This window comes from Egretta garzetta, unplaced genomic scaffold (genome assembly GCF_000687185.1).
Source record: "Egretta garzetta isolate BGI_Z169 unplaced genomic scaffold, ASM68718v1 scaffold560, whole genome shotgun sequence".
Classification (NCBI taxonomy): Eukaryota; Metazoa; Chordata; class Aves; order Pelecaniformes; family Ardeidae; genus Egretta; species Egretta garzetta.
Genome location: NW_009258301.1, coordinates 68,062 through 90,247, shown reverse-complemented (window position 1 = coordinate 90,247; position 22,186 = coordinate 68,062).

The window sequence follows — 22,186 nt, the reverse complement described above, 5'->3', positions numbered from 1 at the left end:
TTTGTGTTTCCTCTCGGAGGGCTGCAGCGGTTTGTGCTCGGAGGCAGCCGCAGCCCTGCCCCGCTCCCCTCCTCGCACCCGAAGGCGAAACCCTCCCTGTGCACCACCCCGAACACAGAGGGAAACGGCCTCAAGGTGTGCCAGGGCAGGGTGAGGTTGGCCATGGGGAACAATTCCTTCCCCTTGGGGCTGTCAGGCACTGGAAGGGGCTGCCCAGGGAAGGGGTCGAGTCCCCACCCCTGGGGGGATTTAACAGCCGGGCAGCCAAGGTGCTGAGGGCCGGGGTTTGGGGGTGGGATGGCAGGGGTAGGGAAACGGTTGGGCTGGGGGAGCTTAAAGGGCTTTTCCAACCCAAATGCCTCTATGATTCTATCCATCTTCCCAAACGCATGCGGCCGGATAGAAATAAACAAAGAGTTTCACATGCTGGAAAAGATCCACCTGAAATCTCTCGGATGGGATCGTGTTCGGTCCCAGTGGGAATATCCACGCGGCAGCCCTGGTGCTGGGGATGGCTGGCACTGGGTGGGGCATGCCCCGCATCTCCGCTTTCATTTTGGGCACCCCCTGGGAGCTCTAACGGGATGGGGACAGTCGGGGTGGTCCAGGCCTGGCAAGGTGTGTTTTCCATGGGTAAAATTCCCTCGCCTTTTGCCTACACAGAAATTGCATTTGTGCTGAAGGAATTGCACCATGGGGCGTGCACATATTTGTATGTGCAACAGCAGAGCGTACTCATATAGGCCCACACAACTGGTTCTGCCCCCCCAGCAATGCCCAGTCCATAACTGGGGTTATGGAGAGGGACCAACCACCCGTCCCACCTCTCTCTGCGCAGGGACACGATGCTGCTGCCTGGCCTTTGGGATGATCCCCCAAACTGGTGCCTGGGACCTGCTGCTGGAGGGGTTGGCTCACCCCGAGGCTGCACACAAGCCAGCCGCTTTGAAGAGAGTCATCGACAAGGGGGGTGGCGGTGATCTGCACTGGTAGCACTTCTTCCTGCTCGAGTTGCTGCAACGCCGGCCAAATAAGGATCGCAAAAGCAAGGGAATTCCTAGGGTTCAACATGCCGGGAATATCAAGCTACTGTCTGGAAAAATAAAAAAAAAATACTGTTGATTCATTCCTGCAGCCCCTGACATATAAATTAGGTAACTATCCTGACCTGTGACTGCTTCTCCGAGAGACCGGCTGAGACATGACAAATATGCCTTTCAACATACCAGGGCTGATTGCTAAGAGCGCTGTGGGAATAGCTCAGAGCCTCACGTTCGCATTACGGAAAACAAGACGCCAACTAAAGCAGACCACGCCGCTGCCGGAAAGCCCTCGGGTCCCGACCGCCCGGCTGCTGAGGAGCTGTGCTGGGAGCCCTCGGCATGGCGGGATGGGCGATACCCGGGGTCTCCTTAGGGAAAACGCTCGCCCTCCTTCATAGGAAAAGGACTTTGGACCGCTTTGTGTTTGAAGGATGAAGGTCAGGTTTGGGGGAGAGGTCTTTGCTGGTCATTGCTGTGGGCACAGGGTGCCCCTCCAGCTCCTGGGATGGGTGAAGGAGAAATCCCCCTCTCCAGGACCAGGAGCTTCTGCACTGAGGAGTCAAACCTCTCCACCCCCTGAAGTCATGCTGTCAGTATTGCTGCTGATAAAAGTGGCTTTCCAAGCATGCAAAAAAAATTATTTCTTTGCCGTCAGACTGGATTTATTGTGCGTTGACAGGCCTCAGAGCGGGGCAGCTCCCGCTCCCCCTGTCACCGCTGAATCACTCGTGGGAAATGTTGGGTTCAGCACTTGGCTGGGGAGGGGCCAGGCAGAAAATACTTGTCTGAACCATCCCCTATTTGTGTTAAGGCCATAAAACCCATATGTGTGTCCCAAAGCCTGAGCTATAAAGCAGCCAAGCCCCAGCCAAGGAGGTGGTTGTGGGGTCTTGCTGGTGGGGGGGTGCCAGGAGGGAGGGTGATACCCGGTGCACCTTGCAGCCCTCCAGAAGGCAACGGGGCTGGGGCAATGAATTAAACCCACTTTTCATCCCAAAGGCAACACCCTGCACCACACTTGTTCTCCATTAAAACAAGGACAGGAGCGCGGCTGAGCTGGGGCTCTGCAGGCAAGCGTGGCCGCGGTCAGGGCTGGGTGAGAGCTTGAAAGGCTTGTGGTACGGCAGTCAGAGGTTTCCCAGGGCAGATTTTCACCTACTGCCTGTTCATAGCTGTGGGCAGCTCAGACATTTGGGGCTGGCGTCACTTGGGCTTGCATCCCCCTGCTCACCATTGCTGCCTGCCCCGTTCCCCCCAGGATGGCAGAGCCACCCCCATGGGGGCATGCAGAGTCCCAGGCTGCTTTGGGGCTAGGTCTGTGCAAGACAACATGCCAACACCATCGCCTGGGCAAGACAACACGCCATCGCCTGTGCAAGACGACACGCCATCGCCTGTGCAAGACAACACGCCAAGACCTGGGCAAAGCAACACGCTATCGCCTGGGCAAGACAACACGCCATCTCCTGTGCAAGACAACACACCATCGCCTGTGCAAGACAACATGCCATCGCCTGTGCAAGACAACACACCATCGTCTGTGCAAGACTATGCCATTGCCTTCCTGGTCCCCGCCACAGCCACATCCTCCACATGCAAATTTTAGCTGGGTGGGAAAGCTCTGAGCCAGCCTCCGGGCATCCCGCAGCAGCATCTCCCGCCCTGCCAGAGGGTGCAGGTCCGGATAAGGTGGTGGTCCCAGTGCTGTGTGTTTCCAGGATGAATTTTTCCCAGCAGAATTACCCAGGCTGACTTCAGGCTTTGCTAACGACTCCTATTCCTCTGCCATCTGCCCGAGCCATTTCAATCCTTGAGTTTCAACACGCAATTTCACAACGCGTGGCTGTGTTTCAAAGGGTGACCGAACTGCAAATCAGCCCCTCCAAATCCCCAGTCATGCGCTTTACATTAAGCAATTAAACTGAGCAATAAATATCACTTTGTTGTGAACGAGCCTCCATTTCCTTTTCTATTTTAATAACAATAATGGTCAAACTTCTGTTTAAGAAGCAGTTTCTGGTTCTATTAGGAAACGCACCAACCTATTCAGAGAGACACAAGATTTGTATGGAGAGGTAATAGCTTTTATTAAGCCAAATTATATAATTAGTAAAAAACCAGCTGAGCTTTGAGGCACACAAGCTCTTCTTCAGGTCTGGGGAGAGGCAATGCTCCTTGCAGCTGCAGGACAGCTGTACCTCAGCATTGCTCCAGGCCAGGTCCACGCTGCTCTGCCTAGGCTGGGTTTAAAGCGGGCAGATCTGGCTTGGGCAATGTGTGCTCTCAGGTTACACCGAGCACCGTTTCAGGGTTAGGTGTATTATTTTTCTTTGCAAGTTTGAGTTTATCTTGCAGCTTTTGGAAGGATCTCTGACCTACAGCAGCCACCGCTCCTTTGACACTGCAGCCATAGGAACAAAAATGTGTGTTAAATACACGCTAGCCCCAAAGGGCCTGTGTCTCCTGTTGCATACAAAGAGCTTAGTTTTGGGTTTGGTTTTTTTTTTAAAAATGTAATTTTCTGAACAGCCGATATGGGCACATGGGATTCCCAGAACTTCTTCTGGCACAGCCTTTGCTTCAACTTTCAGACTGGAAACCTCTTGGGGCAGGGACCATGGTTTTAATTATACACAGCTCCCAGCTGAGCAAAACCATCAGCCCCTATTAAGTGAATAAATAATTACTTCAGTGAAGCACAACTCATTCCTGGCTCAAACTCATTACTTCAGCATTCTTTGGTCATGGTGTATTTGTAAGCATAACTTAAATAAGAAATGCGGATTGGAGAATCCATCAGCAAAGATGTCAAATTAGCCTCCAAATCCTGTAATGTATTTTGGTGGATGCTTCAATTTATTAGCGACACACCACCATCGTTATCTGCCACCTCAGGAGCACAGGACCACGCCACTGGACTCCATGCAAGAATGTCCCAGGACGTTCTCCCAAGACTGGGGGGGAAAGAGCTGCTGGCATCTCACAGCACAGCTGGCCTGGGCCAACACTCCTGGGCAAAGATGAAGCGCAGGATCAACCCCTCTTCATCGAGGGATCAGATCCCACAAAAAGACACGGTGGTCCTGGACTTCTCCCAGCAGCAGCATCGTGTGGGTTTAATGCCGGAGTTGGCCAGGTTCTGGGGAGAGCATCTCCATGCCCACGTCATGTCCTGTCCCAGCCCAGCCCCATTAACATGTGGAGGAGCCTTTTAAAGTTGATTCACGAGCAAAGGTTGATTGGAGCATGTCTGTCATCCCCTTTTCATGCCAGTCACTAATTTGCAGAAGAGTAAGAGCTAGATGGGAAGAGGATAATGAGAGGGAAAAGAAAAAACCCAAACCCACCACAGTTCCCGGGAGGAAAATATAGATAACAGGGTGGAACGCAGGATTTCCACTGCTTTACTTTGTGCCTGCAGGCTCCTGCACTGTGCTTATCTATCCATGGTTTATTTGTGATCAGACCTTGGAGTAATAAATAGACAAACCACCCTGCTCCCACAAGGACCCCATGCCCTATGGGCTAAAGGGTTTTTTCTCCTCTCACATCATCCTGCTCTAGAGAACCACCAATGTGTTCAACCAACGCTGTTGGATCCAGCGGTGTTGGATGCTCACTCTGGCTGGGTCCCAGATCACCATCTCCCATGATGGTGTCTCCTGCCATAGCTCAGCCCCCCACTTTGTCGGCAACAGCTTTCCATCAGGCACAAGAGCTGCTGGCCCCATCCTCCACCCACCGCAATATTCACTATTTTACATCGCTCTGAAGGTTTTGAGCAGCTGGTTCAGGTCACCTTCAGCCAAAGCCTCCATGCCCAGCCACGCTGGACATCACTCCATGTGTTTCTGGGTTACTCTGCCACCTCACACTTCCCTCTCTCAGGTTTTTATCACCATAATTTCCCCCAAAGTTGCCATTGTGAGCTGCCATGCATGCTCAGGCACCACTGACTAAACAGCAAAGTCCCCAGTTGCTCCCATCATCCCACCAGTGACCATCAGCATTGCCGTACATTGCCTTTGTGCCACATTACTGGGGTAGCCTCTCTAGTTCATGTGTCTCCCTGGCACTAACCAGACCAGCAACCACCAGCTTTATAGACAGTTACCACCTTACGGATATTTTATCCAGGAGGTTGCACAGAATATCCACTTCATACCCGCCAATGCCACGTGCTGGTTTAGGCTAAACATTAGGAAAAACTTCTTCACCGAAAGGGCTGTCAGGCTCTGGAATGGGCTGCCCAGGGAGGTGGTAGAGTCCTCCTCCCTGGAGGGATTTAAAAGGAGGATGGATGAGGTGCTTAGGGACAGGGGTTAGTGGTGGGATGGCAGGGTTAGGTTAAAGGTTGGACTTGATGATCTTAAAGGGCTTTTCCAACCAGAGCGATTCTATGATTCTATGACTGTCCAATGAGGAAAAAAGGAGAAAAATCACAAATGCTACAAATATGTGGCAGGCAGACATCAGAGAAGTCTGAGGACACACACAGCCAGGAATCTTTTGGGGTAAAAAGGCAAAGATTACTGCAGGAAGCTTGAGAACAATGCTTGACTATTTAAGGACAGCAGTGTTTCCTTTCTGCACATCAGCATCATTTGTTTGTTTTGGAGTCCAGCCAGATACCATGTGATGTCTGCTCCTCTGTTAAGGTGGAAAAGTGTTTGCAAGGACTCACCCAATGTTACCAAAACGTAACTGGCCTGTATCTCTATTCATGGGCATTAATGCTTTGTAAACCATCCGTGATTGCCGCAAGAGGTTGTGGATACCAGAAATACAAACAAGGTCAAAAAGTGTTAGAATTCTTGGAAAAAAGGTCCACTGAGGATGACTAAAATCAAATGTCACAGATCCCTGGAAGCTAGGAGGACACTGTCTGACCACTTTTGCCTTGTTCTAACAATCTTCCCAAGCCACCCAGCACTGGCCATTGAATCAAGGCAGGATATAAATGGGCTTTTGCGGTGATCCAGAGGGACATCTTCACACTCGCCTGTGGAAGAGGTGGATGTTCAAGCCCCCCTCTTGACTGAGCAGGGCTGCAATCAGCCTCCCCACCAGCCCTACCACCCATTTCTGATTTTCTCTACCACATCATCAGATTTCAGAGCAACATCCAGAGCTAACAGCACAGCGGCTCCACAGGCTTCATTGCCATCAGATGCTGCAATGAATGTTGAAATACAAATAGTTACCAGGCTAGCTGAGAGCTGGAGGAAGAGATGGGGAATATGATGGTCCTGTGCTGCTTCCAAACAAGGAGAGATCTTGCAGCCTCTGTCCGTGCTGCGCTGCAGCGTCTCTGCTGCAGAAAGGCTTAACTGACCTCTAATTCCCCCTTTCCCTCTTGCAGCTTTCTGTATCTTCCAAGACCACCATTGGAAGGGCCTAAAAAGAGCTTTTCAAGCGCCTGTTTTTGAGAATGGCACCCTTTCAGCTGGGAAGCGTGGTATAGAATGACATGGAATGGGAATGTTACCTCTCAATGCAAGCTAAAAGCAATAGTGGTTTTCCAAGTCTAGCCGAGTACATAGGAATTTTTCATCTGGTCTTCATATCCTACGGAACAGGAAGGGGTCTTCCCTGCACCCCAGCAAGACAGTGCAAAGCCGTGGTGTCCTGTGTTACTTAGCAGACGATGAGATCCCTGCTCTCTGTGCAGAGCACTGACATGGCTCCACAGAAAATGGCAATGAAAGCATGGGGGGGAAAAAAAAAAAGAAAAAAGATATCTTGTTATTACAGTTTGCTCACAGGTTGGCATCATCACTTCCACGGGGAATAGCAAGCACGACGGAGCTCGTATTTCCACACTCCGGTGTGGTAAGGGCACTTCGCTCCTAGATGGGAGCAGAAATCTCATTTCTGTGTGAGTTAGGACTGCTCCTCCCTTATTCTTGAAAATGTCAGCAAGTCCCCACAGACTATGGAACGAGAAATAATTCTGTACCAGCAGCACAGCATTTCTTATGCCTCGTCTCCGACCTTACCTGCCAAGTAAAAACTTTCCATCACCTCATCATAAAAACCGAGCAAAAAGCCTGAGGTGCAGGTGACGAGTCACAGGCCGGTCATTAGGGTTTATTTACGCAGGCTTCAGTAACTCACAGCCCAGGACCGGGCAAGTTCCATTTGCATAAACAGCTAAAGATTATTTCCAAATATCAACCACAGTAGCAGAAGTCACAGTTACTGCGCCAGTCACACGCAGCACAAAAAAGTCCAAGCTTTTTTCTGCAAATCAAGCTCCAGTGTGATCAACAGTTTAACCCGTGCCATTAACCAGAAGTCGAGAAGCCATAGCAAGCAGGCGAGAAGGGGGGAAAGAAATGGATGAAGCGAAAACAACAGCAGCGCATTTTGGACAGAACTACAGAAACAATACAAAACTGGCTGGATTTCAGCGTCTGGATGCTTCGCAGCTCTAGGGCAGGTCTGGCCACACAATCTTTGCATGGGGACCGGACTCTGCCCACTCATCCCCCTTCTGCTTTTCTTATTCCATTAGAGGCAAGGCGATTTTCTCCAGTTTTTAATTAAAAAAAATCCTTGCCTCAACCTAAACACCCATCTCCTGCCCATGTGCTAAATAGCTTAATTTCCCCTCCACTTCTACTGCACTGCAACTTCTTCTATTCGTTATGTCATCATCGATGACATAGCTTGCTCAAGGCCCTCAGTAATGAGGTGCAAGCAAAGGTATTAAAAATACAGGCCACTTCCCTGGCTGGCTGGGGGTTAGTTTTAGTGCAAGTGAGGGAAGAAGGGGATGTTCCTTTCTTCTGCCTTGATAACGAAAGGACTCTGCGGGGCAGCCTGCAGCATCGGCCGCAACCGCTTCCTCCAGACAGGCCCCACAACCCCCAGCCTGGGGAACTTGTTGGCTTTGGCTTTGTTTCCAGCTGGCCTGATCTGGGAACAGGTATCCCACAGCTTGCACTGCTCTGATCTTGATTTACGAGGGCCTGAGATCCCTGATTAAGAAATCAGAAGTCCTGAAGCAATAGTAGCATTTCTTTGCAGCAAACTTTTTCTTAGTCACCCATTAGGGACTGCAAACCATTAATGAGTCTCCTGCTGCTCTTCCAGACCTGCTTTGTGGTCAGAGCCCTTAAATTCAGATTGAGTTTGCAAGCTCATTGGGTTTCTTCCCTTATTTCTCCTCATTTCTGGTCTTTTCAGGCCAGTTTTTGTTCTGAAGGCAGGTCCCAATTTCATATGTTAACCTCACCGAGGACACAGTTGCGTCTGAAAATAACATTTATTCCTCATTGCTCATGGAAGCGCTTTGAGTGTCTCAGAGGATCTAGAGGCCCGTAGTCCGTAAAAGTTTACCTGTTGGTGCAAAGAGTTCGTTGTGCCTCTGAAGAGCATTGTCCCTCTGGTGCTTCCTCCCCCATTTCACGCCCACATTGCGGGGTTCTTCATCCAAGGACACAGGAAAATAGCAGACCACTCTATGGCACCAAGGCTCAGCCTGCTTGAAGCCAGACCTAGACACAAGGAAACATTCAAGACCAGGTTGGACCAGGGCTCTGAGCAGCCTGATCTAGTTAGCGGTGTCCCTGCTCACTGCAGGGGGGTTGGACTAGATGACCTCTAGGGGTCCCTTCCAACCCAAAACATTCTATGATTCTATGATCAATACGCTGTCCCTGAGCGGGGCTGGTGCCTTCCCCGCCACCACCCTGGGGCAGCCTTGTTACTGGTGGGATTGCTGAAGACCCCCCGGGACATGCCAGGAGCCCTGGCATCACAGTCCGTGCCAAACTCACCCAACAAAACAAATCCAGCCCCCGCACTTTCTTGCCTTGCTAAAAGCAGGTGTAGGGAGAGCCTCAGTGCCCCTAAAAGCAAACACCAGCAGCGCTTCCTTAGGCAAAAGCCAGAAGAGCCCTAATTCTGCTGAAAGACAAGAGAGGAAAAGTGGAAAAGCCTTCTGCTAGGGACCCTCAGTCCCTTTATAGGAGGAGCCTGAGCTGCCCTAATTCTCTCCAGCTGAGCTGGAGGCTACGTCCTGTCTGCACCTGGAAGGCAGAGCCCCCTGCACACTGATGGCCCAGGAGGAGAGCGTGGGCTTAAGGCGATGGTGGAGCTGGTGGGGGATTGCTGCCTGTCCGGTGTCTCTGCAGCTCTGCTGAATTGCAAAGGGCCGGACGGAATTGGGTTTTTTTCCTTGATCCCCATTGTTTCAGCGAGCTCTGGTTGCGTTCCCGGGGCAGGGTCTGCTTTTCAGATTGGCGAACTGTAGGTTAGGCTTTCAATTGATTGATGGCTTGTTTTCCTAGGGCAGTTAGCTAGCTAACACAGCAAAGAGAAAAAGGATCTAGACAACATATTCATCTTCTTCCAAGACCTTTCCAAGAATTTTGGCTCAGGGGCTAAGAGAAGGCCTCTCTTCAAGTTAGCGGTGTCCCTGCTCACTGCAGGGGGGTTGGACTAGATGACCTCTAGGGGTCCCTTCCAACCCAAAACATTCTATGATTCTATGATTCCATGTAGGAAAAACATGAAGCAGCAAGAAAAGTGCATTTGTACTCCTTGGGAGTTGAGGATGGGGTTTTAGAGGTATTTTAAATTTCTGGGGGGAACTTTAGGCATTATTATACACTGAGTAGCTCGTAGGCTTGCGTGTGTCCCCACAGCAGCCCTAAGAAATAAGGAAATACCGATTCCAACTTACACTCAGAGAATTGAGGCGCAAAAAGAGATGTTTGAGGGCTTGCTAATGGGAGATGCAGAGCACCCACCCACCCGTGGTGGAGCATCCTGCAGGAGAGCTGTCAATGCCAGCGGTCCTCCTGGTGCCACCACAGCACCCTATCTGACGTTTGCCTAAAACACGGCTTTCCTCCCAATAACCGGCGTTCCCTAGCGCTGGCCCAAGCCACAGCTTTACCCCAGAGCTTCAGACCTGTCCTCTGAAAGGCTGAGTCCCTCTGATAAGGAGCACCAGCCCCTCCGTTTCCCCCGTTTTCACATGGGACAGCCCGCTGACTACAGAAATGCTGTTTTGGCAGATACCTTTTGGCTAGATCCCGAGCAGCTTTGGGGTGACCTACATCCTTGGGTCATCATCCTCTGCCTGGGTAAGATGCTCAGAACTCTTTTCAGGAGCATTAAAACAAATTCAAACCTGAATGCAGTAGATGCCTCCTAAGAAACACCGTGACGCAAGCTGTAATCGTCCCGCCTCTGCTGCGCTGCGCTATTGGACGTGAGGATGAAGAGCAGAGCGAGAGCACTCCTGTGGCCCAGCGCTTGTTGGCCTCCATGGCATCCTAGCCACCCCGGGCCTCCGGGGCTGCCCTAGGATGCTCAAGGGCTCGGGGATGCCCATGTTCCCCCTGCAGCCAGCTCCGCACCGGAGCTGGGCACCCCCACGAGCGAGTCCGCTGCTGATGTTACCCCACGTCCCTGCAAATGGATGGAGGTGGGTCACCCTTACCTGGTGGTGATGTAGGGCGTGCAAAGCCCATGCGACGCCTGAACCAAACCCCGACCCTCACCAAACCTCATTTTTTTTCTTTAAGAAGCAGGGCAATCATGACAATGTGTAATCCTAGCTTTTCTAGACCCGTGTGATAGAATTATCGCTGCCAAAGGTCCCGCTTACTTCACAGCTCGGTAATAGGTGAGGTCCGACAGATCTTGGAGCAACTGAGTGTATTCAACTGGGAAGTTAGAAAATGGAAGGAAGGAGAAGAAAAATAAATAGGATCCTATCACATAGCTCTGCTTAGCTTTCGCCTTGGCTGCCTGAATGTTTCCAAGCCAGCAGGAGTACGACTTGGCTGTAAGTCCCTATTATGCAATAGCGATTTCTTTGTTTCCTCTCACTTTAAGGTTTAGCAACAGCGAAGAAAAAAAAAAAAAACAACCCTCATATACAGAAACTAAAGCGGGGGGGAGGGGGCGGGGAACATTAAGACGACGCTGAATGCCTTTGAGCTATTAATGGAGAATTGCATAACCGCTGCCGCGGGGTTGCTAGGTTTTACCACGTCCCTGCGCCGCGTTAAATATTAACAGGACTGGTGCTTTCTGCCGAGCCTGGATACGGCCGGGCCAATCCCAGCCCCAGCCACTGTCCTGGTTTCCATGGAACCGATATCACCCCTTTTTCTTCATTCACGGTGAAATCCTCCCAGCGCTTGGCTAAATCCATTTTCGAAAACGAGGCGTGTACAAACGAAGCGGAGCGGTTTTTTCGGCGTTTGCTCCGTGCCTCATGGATGTGTGGGGGTGTGCTTGCTTCGTCGTGGAAAAAAAAAAAAAAAAAAGCAAGGTTTAGAAATGACGCATATTTTTGTCTTGCCTGGCAGATCTGCAGAGCCACCCGGTGCTTTTAACCCTCGTGTCACCAGCTCCGAAACATCTACCTGTGCGGCTGGGTTCCCTGCAATACTTACAGGGGGCTTAGCAGAAAGAGGGGGACAGACATTTTAGTAGGGCCAGCTGGGACAGGACAAGGGGGGATGGCTTTAAACTGAAGCGGGGGAGGTTTAGACTGGATCTAAGGCAGAAATTCTTTCCAGTGAGGGTGGTGAAACCCTGGCAGGGGTTGCCCTGAGAGGGGGTGGAGGCCCCATCCCTGGGAACATTCCAGGCCAGGTTGGCCGGGGCTGTGAGCAACCTGATGTGGTTCAAGGTGTCCCTGCTCCTGCAGGGGGGTTGGGCTGGGTGGCCTCTAGGGGTCCCTTCCCACCCAAAGATTCTATGATTCTCCACCCCATTCCTCCTCCTCATCTACCCTCCTTCTGTTTCCTGGCTTAAATTAGACTGCCAGATCTTCTGGATTAGATAGGCAAAAAATAAATACAGCATCTCCTGAGTTGTGGGTTTGTGGTCTTTTCCCTCAGTAACACAACTCTCATCAAAACCTTTCAGATTTACATTTAAAGCATCTTAATGGAGTTAATGGTGCAGATTTTCAACACATTGGCTTTGTGAGACCAGTTTATGTCCATGCTGGGGCCGCTTTTCATCCGTGCTGGACGCTGAGAGGCTTTGCTCGCTGTTGCTCTTTGGAGAAGGGCAGCACTAGATGCTAGAGATCTGCATATTCAATATGCATGTGAGCTCAAACAGCTTTTTGTTATGTCTCTAATTAGGCTAAGTAGGGTGTTGGATTCGAGTGCTAATTAGAAATGACCACTCTAAAATACATTAGGATATTTAGGGCTGTGTGCTGTTTGCATATTTAAGTTCCAGCTCCTGCTGACGGGTTTGTGTGAGTAAAGAGATGAGTCCATCACCTAATTCCTTTTAACCCATGACATTATTTATTTTATTTCATTTTTTTTCTGACAGCTACACCATGCCTACAAAAATGGGTCTGCAGCAGTGGGAATGAGCATGCGTAGGACATGGTGTTCCCCCTGGCAAAAGGGGGAAGGGAGCGTTGGGCAGTGAGAGGCAGGGTCTGGCAGTCGGGATGGGTCCAGCCCTCTAAAATAAGGGTGTCATTATCCCCTGTTTACCCAGCACTGAGGAGGGCGTCCCTGGCAGCACCCTGGGGGAATTTAGGCTCGTAGGGTCATGGAGTGACGTAGGTTGGAGGGGGCCTCAGGAGGGCTGTAGCCTTGCTTGGAGTGGGGTCAGTGCGGAGGGCAGACCGGGGATTACCCGGCTGGGTCCCACAGCCCTCTGAGGATGGGGACAGCCCAGCTTCTCGGGGTCCATGTCACGCTGCTCCCGACCAGCTGCTTCACTGCGACTTCGGATGGGTGAGAAGAAGAACCCGGTGCCCCCATACTCCCCCTTTCTATTGCGAGTGCAACCCATAAGCCCCCAGGCAGGTTTGGAAGGGGACACAAACCTTTCCCACAATTGCTCTGCTTCAGTGAGGACTTCAGGTCCAGGGAATGGTAGCTCAGATTGTCAGTACTGAGGAAGGGTATCATCCAAATCAGTTGAGTGTCAATGAGGAAGGTCATCCCCTGAGCTGGGCCAGGAGAGGTGCTCTCCTCCTCTTCCACTGCAGCCATCAAAAAGCAGGAAAGAAACTGGCCCATAAGGTTCATTGACAAATGACATTGGGGGTTGGACTAGATGACCTCTAAAGGTCCCTTCCAACTCCAAACATTCTATGATTCTATGAAATATGAATTTCTGATGAATTGGCTTGGTAGGAATAAATTCAACAAAAATACCTGCTCCAAGAGCTTGACTGGAATGATACTGAGAACATGATGCCTACAGGTCGACTAAGGGGGCTGGGGGGCTCACGGCACCTTCCAAGATGAAGCCACAAACAGGAATGGGAACCCTTTGGGTGACTTGTGCAAGTAGTGGCTGCTTGAAACAGTCAATTACTAGAAACAATAACAACCTCTGCTTCCTCAATCTCCCCTGCGGGGTATAACCGAGGGCACGGCTGTGCCCTCACGGTTATAGTGTGGCAGCACCGGGGTGAGTCTGGTCAGTGTCCACGCGGCGTGGCCCAGGCACTCTCTTTGGAAAGGTTGTAAGAGGGAGCACGCAGGGCCCTGTGCATCGCCTGCTGAATGACTCCTCTGGAGCTTGTCCAGAGCATCCCTCATCATCCCACCACACTTCACCTCAAGGCGGCCTGTCTGTGATGCTGGGACTACAGCCGCGCTCGTTATCGTCTGGGTTATTCAAGGCCAATGCCTTGCATGACCAGCGATGCCCAACGCTGGAAGGCAAAAGCACCCCTTGCTCCCCAGTGCCTGCTGGGGAGCTGCTGCCCGGAGCCATATGGACACAGGGTCTGAATCCATCCCCTCCTGATCGGAGAGGATGCAGCCACTCCCAGGCCTGTCCAGTGGTCGCAGCAAAAGCCCATGTCTGCTCCTCATGCCACCATCAAAGCCCCACTGAGATTCATTTTCTCATCCCCAGGAGCAGACAGTGGGCTGGGGACGCCGCCTTTCCCACCATGGGCAGCTCAGGCCGGCAACCGGGGTGAGCAGCCGAGCGGCGAGCCCGAGCCAAAGCAAGCTGTTTAAAAAGCCAGGTTAATTAATGTGCTGCTAAGCTCCACGTTGTCCTTATTCTGGACAAGGACTGTTGTGTTTTAAATGTGTTCACCATTACACATGCGACGTGCCAGGCCGGCCCATGATCAGCCAAAGCCTTCGCACGTGTGACCACCCTTACGCTCTGCGGGGACAAAGTCGTCCTAACCCCGTTTCGGCTCTGCAGGTGCAGCTCATCCCCATACCCACAGCTGCGCACCAGCACCATGGCCCCGCAGCCCAGCCAGCCCCACCGACCCTGTTCTTCCATCAGTGGACACATCGCCCCAGGTATCCGCAGCTCCCTTAAATTGCACAGAGCTGTCTTACAGCAAAGCATGGCTTTAATACTCCAACGACGCAGTGGAAGCTGGGGATGGGGATGAACAAGGATGAGGAGCAGGGTGGGATGCGGCCGGTGCCAGTTCCTCGCGCGGGGGCTCGCCCTGCCCCAGCTGTGGGGCCGTCCCCACCCCACAGATGGGCTTTTCCATGGAGACCCATGTGTGCAAACAAACACATGCCAGCTTGGCACTTTTGGAAGCTGTTGAAAGAATTTTCAAGCACAGGGCTCAGCACACACTGTCCTTTTCTTTCCTTTTCTTTTTTTTTCAAACAGACCCTCGGGAATAATTAAGCTTGCCCGCGCGGGCAGGAGGGCCAGGCTGGCTGCCTGCCTGGCAAGCAGGGGGGCTCCGAGCCCTAAAGACTTCACCCCTCTGCCGGGCAAGGTTTCTTTTTTGGTTTTGATCTCCCTGCTCTTGCAGTTTTATCATGTTGCTCTTGCAGGTTTTGAGACCTTCTTGAGTTACAGCCTCTCCCCCTGGCTCCAGCCTGACCAACTGGCAGCTCCAAAGGATGCTCCTGACCTGCTCTGCCCTGTCCTCAGGAAACAAATTATGTCATTCAGGTATTTAATGATGCCTTATAAACATCCCAGCTATAGCTACTCCCTCTCCAGCCTGAACACTCCTAGCTTGGCCTGGTTACCAAGTCACAGTGTTGAGTAAAGAACTTTCCCTAAAAATTCATAAACATTTGAGCAATGCCAGGTTGTGTGAAGCCAAGACCAAAACACAAACGGGCTGTGCCTTGTCTGAAGTCCCAAAGCAGAGGGGTTGGTGTAAAGCTGGTGTAAACCCAAGCTGGTCTAGGTCCAAAGTTTGCTTGGCTCTGGTTCATATTCATTCCTGAAGTCAAACTGATGAACTTCCATCCCTCAGGTACATTTACAGGGGGTGAACACGGACATATCTATGGCTTAACAGAGCCATAATTTCTGCCTGAATGCTTTATTATTTGAAAATCATAAATAAAGCGAAGTGAAAAGGACAAGCCCCTTTAATCTATGAGTGATGTGCTAAATGATGGTGGTAAATCTCCGCCAGCTCCGTGGCAGGTATAGCTGATTTGCACTCCCAAAATGACGGGGATTTTATCCCACAAACCGAACTGAAGGGGTGGAGATGAGCTCTTTGAGGGGGAAAAAACCCCCCAAAACCTACTCTTGACCAGGCTTGGAGGGAAGAGTCAGCAAAGCATTGCAAAGAGACCAGGAGTATTTTGTCTTTCCAATGAAGGAAACGCCCGCCCTGCACCAGCCGTGAACTTTGTCAGGCTCCCTTCTTATCTCCTCCTCTGCATTTCTTATCACCTCTAATCTATTTATTGCGCTGCTTTGAATGCTTTCCTAGCCCGGTAGATGAGGCCGCCTCAAGGCCAGCGTGTTTGGGTGTCCCTGAAAAAGCTCCCACCTCCAGCAGCAGCATGGAGGCTGTCAGCGCCAACAGCCCCACAGGCCACCCTGCTCCCCTTCAAGGCGGAGGTGCTTGAAAGTTGTTTTGATGAGTTCTACACAGCAGCGTACAAACGTGAAACCCCCACGTCTACGGGAGATGCTCACACTGCTGCCGGGGTGCGGTGGTTGCTTGAAACCATCCATGGTCATGCAGGCGTGTGTGTCCAACCAAAGGGTGGTCTACAGGCTGGTGGACACCCTGTTGGTGGTGGGGCTGTTCCTTCAATCTGGATTTCACCCTCGGTGAGGATGGAATAAAAATCAATAAGTGCATAGAGGTTCAAGCATAAATCTCTTTTCTGTTTGGGGGCTTTTATCATTCGGCGGAGAGCAGACCTTGCCCATGGCGTTTTAGCGTGCAAAGCACCTTGGGGTGGTTTTACGTGAGAGGTACTATATTGAATTTTCTCATGATGTTGCATTATTTTGTACAAACTGCAGATTGCTGCTGATCTGCTTGTCTCTGACGTGCACATAAATTCAAAGTGTAATTCATACACAGCCCAGCCCCCCAGAGAGCTTCGGTGCTGGGGAAAGCAGGGGGAACCTCTGGGAACCGTCAGTCAAAAAAAGATCTTCTGAAAAGGTTTCTCCCTTCTGTCCATCTCTTAATGGCTCGAGCTGAGATGTCTGAGCTGAGGAAAACTCCACCCCTGCAGCTTCTGCTTGGAAAGAGCAGAAAAATCCAACTAAATCTCCTTAAAGAAAAAAAAAAAAGGAATTCATGTTATTCAGAAAGAATTTCTGTCCTCCCTTCAGTCCCCCTGGAATTTTCCGTAAGGCAGTCAATGAGTAATAACCAAGAAAAAGACTTTAAAAAAAAGTCCCTTGTTGCTGTCATATTTACTGCCTTGTGCATCCCAACCTCGAATCGGGTGACCTGAGCCACTGAGGAAGAAGAGAAGAGGGAAGAAAAATTGCTAACTCTGACAAGGATGCTCATGCACTCGCCATCAGGCACGTTCCCTGCAGTGGGGCTGCTGGGGCGATGTGGTTTTGGACACAGCACCATAACATCTCTGCTGGAAACCCCAGTCCCCCGTGTAACATGGGGACCATCAGCACCATCATCCTTTGCTGCCATGGGACCCGATGGCCACGGAGGTGTCCTGCGCTGTAGGACCCAACTGGGGGGCACATGGGCATCGAGAAGAAAACATCCTTCAAAGAACTGCGAGAAGTTTAATGGAAATAATAAATTGGGGGTTCTTCCTTAATCCTTGCAAGTTTTTCTTCACGAATGTGAGGGCTGGAGAAGCCTTTTTGGATGAGGAGATTGCTGTTTTATCAGAAGAAGGTTCTGGTCTCCCGAGAGAGGGGTTAAATAGTTGGCAGCATGGTATTCAGCGTGTGGTCGCAGGGCTCCTCCCCTGTTCTGCCAGAGCTGCGGGCACGCCTGGGCTCCGAGAAAAGGGCTGGGGGAAGGAAACCTGAAAGACCAACGTTTTGAGGTGGCCAAGGCGCACGCTCCTCCTTGCAGAGCTGAAAACACGGGTGTCTAAATTACTCCAGGAGCCACAGTATTTTAAAATGTTTTCCGAAGTTTTAGAAAACTCAGACTACGTTGTATTTTGCTCCACAAATTTGCTCCCAAATTTGGGGTTTTCTGTTTTCAGCCACTTTGTGAAAACCATCTCAGACTCTCATGTGGAGCTGGTGGCTCAGGGATTTATTTCCAGCTCATTGCTGGCCATTAAGGGTGACAAAGTGAGTATGTTTGGAGGGGGGAAAAACCCTCTTTGTGGTTATCGAGGGCCAGAGCTGGAGACCAGCTTCCAGTTGCACAGAAGCAATATTTGCCGCCGTTTGTACCTGACATTATTTCCTCAGTACCTGGCTTGTAGGTGCAATTAAAGACTTGTAAATCTGAGGGAAGCTTAAATTAAGGCACCAAAATGTGCCTGCAAACATTCGTGCCTGCCATTTTTCAGCTGTAATAATGGAAGCCCTGTTAAAGCGAGGATGAAAAATTGGTCCTATGTCAATAACCTGTATGAGCGATGCTAGAGGAAACTGGCAAGTCATCAAAAGGCCCCGTTCTCCGTTTAATTCTCTTCCCAGCTCATTATGGATTATCACGTTTTGTCTAGTTAGTGGCGTGATTATGGAAATAGAAAAACCATTTCTCGCTGCTTCTTATCTAAAAGATGAATGAGGCACATGTAATTGGCTTAAGTTATCATTTAGAAGTGAGCTCCGGTGATGCAGGGTGGGTTTTTTTTTTTTGTCCTCAACTTGAGGTCCTGAGACACCATAAAGTGCTGGCGTACTCCTCTGGTTGTTTTCTGTCCCCAGCGCCCACAGGCTTAGCCAAAACCAATATGCCTATTAAGAGCTGAAGTACTTTTTTCCAGAAAGATCGGTCATAAATAACCCAGCAGGCTGAGACGATCACCAGGGCGTAAATCACCACCAATACAAATAGTGGCTGAATGTCCCGGGAGCACCCGGGGAGCCGCATCCACCCTCGCCTCCGACACAGCCCTGGTCCCACCGCCCTAAACCTGCCTGAGCTGTGGGCGCACCGACGGTTTGTGCTGGCCCAGAACCACAACTGAGCTCCAGGCAGCCTGGGCTCCCACCTCCTGGAGCGTGCTGGAGAAAGGTGGGGGATTTCAAAGTCAACATTCTTCTTTTTCGTAATAAGAGAGAATAAAAATGGCACGGGACGGGGAGGTGACATCACCAGAAAGGACTTTTCTTTCCCCAGGTTAAGCTCTGAAGCATTGCAGATGCTCCAAAACAAGCACTTTCTGTTTGGGTGCTGAGTCTGACTTCTGGCCCTGGTTACGGCTGCATCAGCTCACGGGGACCACGCAGCCTGCGAGCCTTTGGGCCCACGGTACCTGTGTTTTGGTGCTTAAAGGCGTCTGCCAAAAAGTCCAATGGCCGTGAAGATGGGGTCATTGGTCCTGCTTGTGCTCCCAGTGCGTTTCCTCAGGCCCCAGAAGCTACTGGCCAATGATGCTAATTGGAAACCATAAAATGTTGGAAAAAGCCCCCGCGATTTGGAAAGGGGCCTCTTTTCTCTCCTGTGTTCTCTTGTATCTTTACTCAAAGAGAAAACAGTGCCTGAGAAAAAAGGAGAAAGTGCGTTGGTTCATCTTGGTTTTCACAGGGGAGAATCAGAGCAGTGGGAAGGAAACAGGACCCTTTCCCTCTGGTTTGTATTACTGGAGCTTGATTCTTCTCTAAGCATTTTGTTCAAAGCCTGTTCTAAGAACTCCAAAATAATAACTGCTGAAATTCCATTTTTTACATGCAAAGCATCATTGGCAATTTTTTTTTCACAGCTTCCCTTGGCAGTCACTCAGAGCAGCAGAATCTGATGGACCTTGACGATTCGGAGGACAAAGAAGGCTTGAGAGGACATAAAGCTGTCTGGGCAACAACTCTCTCAGCCCAAATCACCTCTGTCGTGCTCCTCTGTTGCCTGACAGTATGCTCTCAAGAAAGCACAAAATGCTGTTCTCTTTGTGCAAAAGTCTTGCAAGATTTCTCATGTAGGTTCACTAAAGTAAGCAAAAGAGCTGAAAAGGAAACAGAAAAAAAAAAAAAAACAACCCAGAAAAATTACAGAACTTTTCTCTCCAAATTACCTCCATGGTGAAAAACGTCACAGCACTTTATAGTCCAAAAATATCAGCCAGCTCCGTGAGCTGTGAGTGAGCGCAGACCCAAGTGAGATCAGGATCGGGCCTAATTCGCTCGTGATTACGTTAAATTCATAAAAACGATTTGCCGTTTTTCTGGAACCAACCCCCAAATTGTGCTTTTAATATCCAGAAATTCGCCGGCGAACAATCCATTATGTTGTCCTCCCACAATTATTATTTTTCGAAGCGACAGGGAGATGACAGGAGCCCGTGGCTCCAGGTTGTGAATGAGCAGCGGGAACAGATGGGTTTGCGAGCAGCAGCAACCCTGCCCTCCTGCTAAAGAGCCTACGAACAGGAACCCCCTACCAACATGCCCCGAAAATATAGATCAGCGGAATCGTCCCTAACCAGAGGATTTCACAACATTTTCCAGGAAGCATCAATATCTATGTAACAAGGGAATGGAGCTGCAGCAGATAAAAAGTACTTACTGCTTTTTTTTTTTTTTTTTTTAATACAGGGACAGCTTCAATTATCCCACTATCATGTACTAAATAAGGTTGATTAATCAAGGTTTAAGATAACAGAAGGAGTTTTCAATGCCATTAATGTGTCTCGTGGGATGCACCCTTCTTTTGGCTAATGGGAATCTTCTGGTTGCGAAGACGTGGATAATAAGGATTTATAGCCCTGTGATGCGCAGGGTTTTTTTCATAAGGGACGCTATGAAAACATGGGAACTCGTCAGCAAATACCATTTCAATTATTTAGCTGCCCGCCAGCAGGCTGGGCCGAGGCTGCCTCCGATGCTTCGCCTTCATTTCCCAGCAGCGCCAGCGTTCCTGCTCGCAGGTGTGCACGTCCCCTTCTTCTTGCCAGGTAACTCTCTCAAAAAAAGGAGAAAAGTCATAGAAGAGGCTCCTTGCCATTCCTAAATTTTCCAGACCTGTATGGGAAAGGTCCAGACTTAAGGGTTTGCTAGTTTGAACTGCAGTGGAAAAAAGTGGCCTCAAGTGGTGCCAGGGCAGGGTGAGGTTGGCCATGGGGAACAATTCCTTCCCCTTGGGGCTGTCAGGGGCTGGAAGGGGCTGCCCAGGGAAGGGGTCGAGTCCCCACCCCTGGGGGGATTTAACAGCCGGGCAGAGGCGGTGCTGAGGGCCAGGGTTTGGGGGTGGGATGGCAGGAGTTAGGGGAACGGTTGGGCTGGGGGAGCTTAAAGGGCTTTTCCAACCTCAACGATTCTGTGATTCTGTGATTCTATTCTAAGAACAACCTGGACAATAACCACATCGATGTGACTTTTCACCAAGGGTTTTTCCCGTAGCCCTGCTGGCGTCTTTGAAGGAAATCGGAGCAGAAAGGGCTGGTGTGAAACTTAGGAGAGGTTTTGGAGAAAACATTAACAAAGCAGTAATTGAGCTCTCCACCTCCTTTCTCACCAACCAAAGTCAGGAGAAGTTTCTCCATCTTTCGCCATCTGCCCCTGTCTTCTGGGCAATTTCACAAGCAATTTGTCATCCTATGGTTTGGGGCTCTGCAGCTTCCTCATTCGTTATGAATTTTTCTATTATTATTTCTCTCTGCTGTGGCACTTTGCTGGAACCTCAAGCGTAAACGTAAGACCCCGCAGGGGTCAGCTCTTAACCCGGGACGGTGCGAGCTGTGCCACTGCTCACCCCTCGATGCCAGGCCAGCCTGCCAGGCTGTGGAAATACGCTTGGCAATACCAATGTGAGACCAAATAAATACAAAAACTAACTGGCAACTGGGCTGGAAGAAAATACGCATGCTGAAAAGTGCACGGATGACTCAAGCGCCGCCGCCAGGCGCTCCCCGGTGTCTGGCGGCGGCTGAGCAATGTTTTTCTCTCCCTGGCTGTAATTGCCACATCCCGGCTGATATATTGCATTTATAGTTTTGACAGGTTGTGACGTAAAGAAGGCCACTTCATCAGCCGGCGAGGGCGCAGGGCCGAGAGAGCCTGGCTGACCTTTTCATTAGGCTCCGGTCTTTCTCCTGCCGCTTCCCCCGCACTCCCCTCCTTCGGCCGCTGCGGAGCCAGTGCCAGATCCCGCAGCCCCCTCACCCCTTCTTCACACTTTGCTTTTAAGGCCATGATGGGGGGGGAGTGCTCACTCCCTTCATATGGCAAATACACACCCTGCAGCTCCAGATACCTCTTTTTTTTTAAAAAATATAATATATATACTACATGCCATTGCCAGTACACATAGGGATGGTTTTCCATTGGGAAAGGACATGTTGGGAAGAAGGCGAGGTCGGATCCTGACCACGGAGGTTCAGCTGCTGTAGGAGTGTTGTTATCCCCTTAAATGGGGGTTTCTCTATTATCCTTCGTACAAACTGAATTATTTCCTTCAGCAGGGGTAGCGTTTGATTGCTCCTTTAGAAAAATGCAGCCACCTCGCTATTTTCTCTAATTTCCTTCATCCAGGAGAAATACTCGTATTTGTTGCTCTCCCTCGTTATGCATTTGCTACCAGGGCTTTCAAGCCCAAAGGCCTTCACCTTTGAATAGAAATGCAGCTTCTTGCGTTTCCTCTGTCTAAGCAAGGAAAGCAGGGTGGCTGGAGAACGCATGGCTTGTCTCTGACCTATTTCTATGCTCAGCACATTTCCACCCCCCCGACCTGGGAAATTGTCCCAAGCCCTGGGGCTACTTTCTGCTTCCAGTTCCCTCGGATGCCCCCCGCCGGGGGGCTGGCCGGGGGAGGACACCTTCCCAGGGCGGCG